Source organism: Lytechinus variegatus, chromosome 9 (genome assembly GCF_018143015.1).
Source record: "Lytechinus variegatus isolate NC3 chromosome 9, Lvar_3.0, whole genome shotgun sequence".
Taxonomy (NCBI): Eukaryota; Metazoa; Echinodermata; class Echinoidea; order Temnopleuroida; family Toxopneustidae; genus Lytechinus; species Lytechinus variegatus.
The window spans coordinates 35,868,449-35,874,849 of record NC_054748.1 but is presented as its reverse complement, the minus strand read 5'-3'; positions in this window follow the sequence as shown (position 1 = coordinate 35,874,849).

Sequence of the window (6,401 nt, the reverse complement as noted above, 5' to 3'; positions counted from 1 at the left end):
AGGCACACACACAAGTCCTCATACTTATAGTTATTTATATGGGCGCACACACAAGTCATCTTAATATGGGCACGCACACAAGTCCTCGTAATTATAGTTATTAAGGGCACACACACACACTAGTCCTCATAATTGTAGTTATTAATATGGGGACACACACACACAAGTCCTCGAAATTATAGTTATTAATATGGGCGCACACACACAAGTCCTCATAGTTGTTGGGCACACATACAAGTCCTCATAATTATAGTTATTAATATGGGCATACACACAAGTCCTCGTAATTATAGTTAATATGGGCGCACACACACAAGTCCTCATAGTTGTTGGGCACACATACAAGTCCTCATAATTATAGTTATTAATATGGGCATACACACAAGTCCTCGTAATTATAGTTATTAATATGGGCGCACACACAAGTCCTCATAGTTGTTGGGCACACATACAAGTCCTCATAATTATAGTTATTAATATGGGCATACACACAAGTCTTCGTAATTATAGTTATTAATAAGGGCACACACACAATAGTCCTCATAATTGTAATTATTAATATGGGGACACACGCACAAGTCCTCATAGTTGTTAGGCACACACACAAGTCCTCATAATTATAGTTATGAGGGGCTCACACACAATAGTCCTCATAATTATAGTTATGAGGGACACACACACAAATCCCCGTAATTATAGTGATTATGGGCACACAAACACGTCCTCGTAATTATGGTTATTATTATGGGCACACGCACACACAAGTCCTCATTACGTTGCTCTTACATACTTGATTGTGTGAGTCCTCATAATTATAATCATGAGGGGCTCACACACAATAGTCCTCATTATTATAGTTATTAATAAGGGCACTCACACACTAGTCCTCATAATTGTAATTATTAATATGGAGACACACTAGTCATGCAGGCACAACTATTCAAAACCCGAGTTCCACGCGCAAAGAAGATCAGTGTACAGGAGCATCTCAGCTTTCAAATTTGGAACCTCCCCACGGGATGTGGGATTCTCCTCTCCCATGTGGCCACTGGAAATTTTGCTTGAATTGGAGTGCTGGCAGGTTTTATGGCTGTTTAAAATATGAAGAAAAATACAACTAAGTTAGAGTGTAACTATATTTATAATCAATAAGTAACTCTTTAAAATTTCGTTTCTGAAATTGATTTAGAAAATATTATACAGTGTTTTTGAAAGAGTTCCATTCAGAAACCAGGAACATATAAGAAATGCTAGTGAACGATCCCTTTCTGAAGCAGGGTTGGAGGAACTTGAAGCTTCCACACAAATCTTAACCACTTATTCTGTGCAAGCTGATTTTGACGCGTGAATTCTAGACTCTTCTTGCTCGTCCATGCGGGAACATTTTCTATCATATATGGTGTCAAACAAAAGAAGAAAAACTAAATTTTATGATGATTATGTTTAATATTTCATAATCCATATTTTCCCGCGAGAAAATCGATGGACTATCCCAGTTTCCTTTTTTTCTGGGACGCACTGTATAACAATACATAACAATGTTGCAATCACAGTTTCAGTTTAGCAGGTAACTTGCCAAATTCACAGTAAATGGCACATGATATTGTATCCAGTACATCATAAAGCACAGTTTATAGTGCAAAAATACATTAAAAGTCTCTTAACATTTCCATTTGATGACCAGAGTTTAAGCTTCTCTTCTCTCAATCTCTCTCAGCATATTTCACTAACCTCCTTTACATAAATCAGAAATTATAATAAGGGACACCAACATTAGTTGGCACTTCTTCACAAAGAGTAAACTTAATACTTGGAATAGGCTCATGCATCCTTCAATTTGATTAATTTATTCTTTGTCATTGGATGAATGATATAACAAATTTTGCCTTACAAAAAAAAAATGCACCGTCTCTTTCATAAAATTTGCTAGTTCAAAGAAATAGTAATCTTTGGTTTAACATTACTGACAAGAACTCACCATCTGTATCACTTGAGCATACATCCATAGGTTGTTCTGTATACCCAGTCTCCTGGTAGGGGATCAAATCTGACTCACTTTAACAGCCGATAAGCCCTACAAAATTAATTTTAAAAATGATGATTCATCTTGCATTAGAATGTGAGATGTCCATTACGATTGCAATGCATTATTGACCTTGACTCATTTCTATAATCTACAATCAAGGCCTGAATACAGCATTCCACAGGAAAACATCTAAAATGCATGCTTGTCTGCATGATATGAATAAATATGAAAATCTGCTATAATCCATAATATTAAAAAAAAAACACACACACATAAAACAGGATTTTTGGTGTAAGAACAGTCTTTAAAAACTTCATAAATTACACCATACATCTTCATGTATTCAGGAATTAGCAAGAATTTATTGACTTACCTATTTCTGACAGCAGCCTGGGCCCATCATCTGAATCACATAGGGCTGAAATCAAAATGAGCAAAATTATTTGAATTAGTATGACTAATTATTCAGATCAGAAGAAAAGAAAACTGAATAAAGAGATATTTGAAAAAAAAAAACCACTCCATATATATGACATGTGATAGTGGATTTTCCCATGATACTCAAAGCAACAACAGCATACTGTTTCCTGATTACTGATGGTTTTAATAATTCCTATTTAGATAATCATCAACTAAATTTTACACTGAATGCCTTGATCTATAAGGGGTACAGGTAATGTTACTCCACAATTCATCTTTATTATGACTCATGACAATAATCATCCCATCCATTAGATGTTGTAATCACTGAATTAAGCCAAATGGGCAACAGGCAAGTTGTCACATGGATTCTCTTCCTGATCCAACTAGAAAGTAAAGGGTTCAGAAAGGATTGTTCTAATTTTGTTTCCATTTTGTAATGATTCCTAAGAAAAAAAAAAAGAAAAAAAAAAGAGATTGGGACAAGATGAAATTCCTACAGAAAATTGTGACATAAGAATATGTCCTACTTTAATAGTATTCCAAGACAACATTAATTTAGGGCTTGTTTATTACTGAACACAATGGATTAATCAATAACATTCTACTAACCCATATCTCACATATTCTGTAATGGAAAAACTTTCATAAATTCATATAAATGACAATGTAGAGCCAACACTGCCAAAGTCCAATTTACATACATGTACATGTAAGTGAAGAATGCACATAAGTTAATGGACCATACCCACTCAGATTCATTTGTTATTCTCTCTTGGTTTTCACCCTTCAAAAATAAAAGTTTTTCTAGGTTTAATATCTTTCTAATATCTTTCTTCAGGCTCCATAGACTAAGGCAGACTTGCCTGTAGTACTTATAATCTTTACATTATATACCTTTTCTTGAACAACAGTTGAGCATCTCATCTACCAGATCTATCTGAGACATCTTCATGCAGGGATTGGCTGCATGTGCTGTTGCTGGAAATAAAGAATTTGACAACAGCAAAATGATTAACATAGTTTTGAACCTCTTAAACATAATAGTGATTTCTTTTTTAAAAAAATACAAACATGAATGTTACTAATGCCACAAAAAGCATATTCCACAAAAGGAATAGAAAAGTGAGGTGAAACTAAAGGGAAGTGATCACGTTTATTGTGATTATTGGTTAAGTATTGAACTACTTTTATTGTGTAGGCCTATAATCTGAGAACTTTGCAATCATGTGAACAAGATGTACTCACATTCCAGTGCTCATCATGCTTTTCATTGTAGATTCAGAGTTGTTTGTCTATCTAATTATGTGGTCCACTGGTACACTACAAGTCTTTATCCATAGGGATTCCCCTTATAAACAAATAAATCAATCAACTGACTTCTCAGGCATTGTGGTGTGCGCCTGTAATCCAGCTAATGGTGGAAGTTACAAACTGATTCTGCAGACCCACGAGTTCGAATCTGAGTCATGTCTTTGGGATGGTGACGTAAAAGGTCAGTCCCAGACATAATAATCATATCTGATTGAACACATCTATAAAAACCCAATTCAGCAACAACTTGTATTGGGAAATGGGAACTGGGTTGCAGGTATTTTCAATAAGAAATGTTTTTTTTTGTAAATCCAAAATGAAATCATTGCCAATTAACCCATTAAATTCTTACTTTCTTTGAAAACAAGGCCCAGAACTGTCATGACTGTAGCAATCGATTTCGCCTGCATTTCCACTTCAAGCAGACCCTTATAAATCCTACTACTCTTACAGGCTCAATGGAGAATACGTAGCCACGGGTTGTAGTGAATCTCCTTCAGCCCGGGTGTTCTCAATGTGGCAGAAGGTCTTGATTGTATGGATCCATTTGGTCTAGATTAAAAGTAAAAACATAAATAGATCACTAAAGGAGATAACTACCATATTTACAAACCAGGAGAAACAGTATCACATAAGAACAAAACGGGAGTCTTGCCATTTTGCTGGAATATCACAAGAAGTTTGTTTATTTGTCCAGCCCCAGGTTTCCTTATTTAAAAACATGTAAAATGTCTACTTCAAAACTGAAAAAAAGGTTCCCATTTCCCAAGTGCTGACAAATATTATGCAGCTTGTACAACTACAAGGCTAAGTTGTAAAAACAAGCTTCAAACATTAAAATGCAGCAAACGACATGACCACTTTACGTAGTGCGCAATGTAGGATTGTTTAAGACGGTGACTTTACTTACAAAGAACTATACGAGTGGGGCATAACCTACGCAACTACATGAGAGAAGTAATCTAAATCCCAATGCTTTTCTCTTAAAAAGACGGATAAACATATAACATATATCATTTAAGAATAAAAATATCATAATTTACAATCAACACCAATATCATTCACAATCTATCTTGCATAATTTCAAACTTACCGCAAAAGCAACAATTTGTAGCTGTCAAGAAGCAGACGGTAACGATGCTCTTCAGTCAGCGTGCAGCGCGCGATCGAGTCCATTCCAGTCATAGAGAGTTCAGTGCAATGGACGAGTATATGCAACTGTAGATGGCAGCATTGCGAATCCGTGTGTGGAAATCGATGGAAACGTGCTTCGTCCACTGAGCCTTGAAACACGTTATTCATGCAATATCGCACTACCGAGGACACCGGTGAAAATCACCGAGGTGGTTCTAGACTCCTTTTGGGAGCGGTACCAACAGTTTCGAAACGAGGACCCGTGTTACGGTCCTCGGGATCCGCACAGTGCTCACTATGTTGGTGTGTTGTCATGAGGACGTCCTCATTTGTTTGTGGAATGCACACGCACTCGTGCACGCACGTGTGTGTGTTTGCGTATGGTGATCGAGTTTTTTTTTAGTTTGTTTTGTTCTAAACAATGAGTAATACAAGATGTGTATTTTTCAAAGAAACGCCTGTTTTCACATCTACTTAAGATAAAAGGGTGTGTCCTGTCATTTCACTGCATACACTTCAACATCTCTCTCGCCATTGAGAGATTGGGAATTTAATGAGATGTGTGTGGGTGTGCGAGATAGGGTGTTTGCCTGAATCTGGTTTCGTTTGTGTATGTGCCGTGTACGAAGGCGCCTGCATACACATATCAAGCCCGGGGTTTGAATCACCGTACAGCATTTTATGCCTTAGACAGAAGATTTTTTTTTATCTACATGACTCTTAACTTTAATAAATAAACGAAAATGCTACATGTGAATGCATTGTTGGTGACAACTAACTTGTGCAGTGTTTAATTCATAATGTGGGTGCTATTATATAAGTAGAATTGTATTAAGAGCAATTACATTCATTTATTTAGTTATTTCCTCTTTAATGATATTCATAGCAAATAGTGATTAAGAATATTCCAGAATGTCTCAGAAAAGCTTTGTTAGGATGTCTATTTAATGAGATAGAGTAATCTTTGTTACTTCTGGAATGTACTAAAGATAGACAATATAGGCCTACTCCTAGTGGCAGTGAAAATAATAATAATAATAATATAGGGTATTTATATTGCGTACATATCCACCTTGTTAGGTGCTCAAGGCGCTCCTATATTACCCAGCTAAGCTAAGGACAATATGATTAGCTATGTTGTTTACATTGGTAATTTCACCGAGGTCGTTCAAGAATCTTCTAGAAGTGGACTATTCTAGAGAGAAGGATTATGTTCTTTTTAAAGACAATAAAAGAAGCTTCCAGAATAGTGAAAATCTAATAAGCTGGCAGTTTCTTCAAGGACATAATCATCATAATATCAGATCAGATCAGAACTCAAGAGTTTCACACCAGACTTTATGTCAGAGCATAGTTTATTTCCAACAATCCAACTGGAATACAACATTTACGACATCTTCTGTGGAATTATTTGCACGCCATCAATTGTTTGCAGTTACTTTGAGAGAGGAATTCTCAGTTCCCATCGAGATCATCAATCTGTTTAATGAACGTTTTTCAACCCATG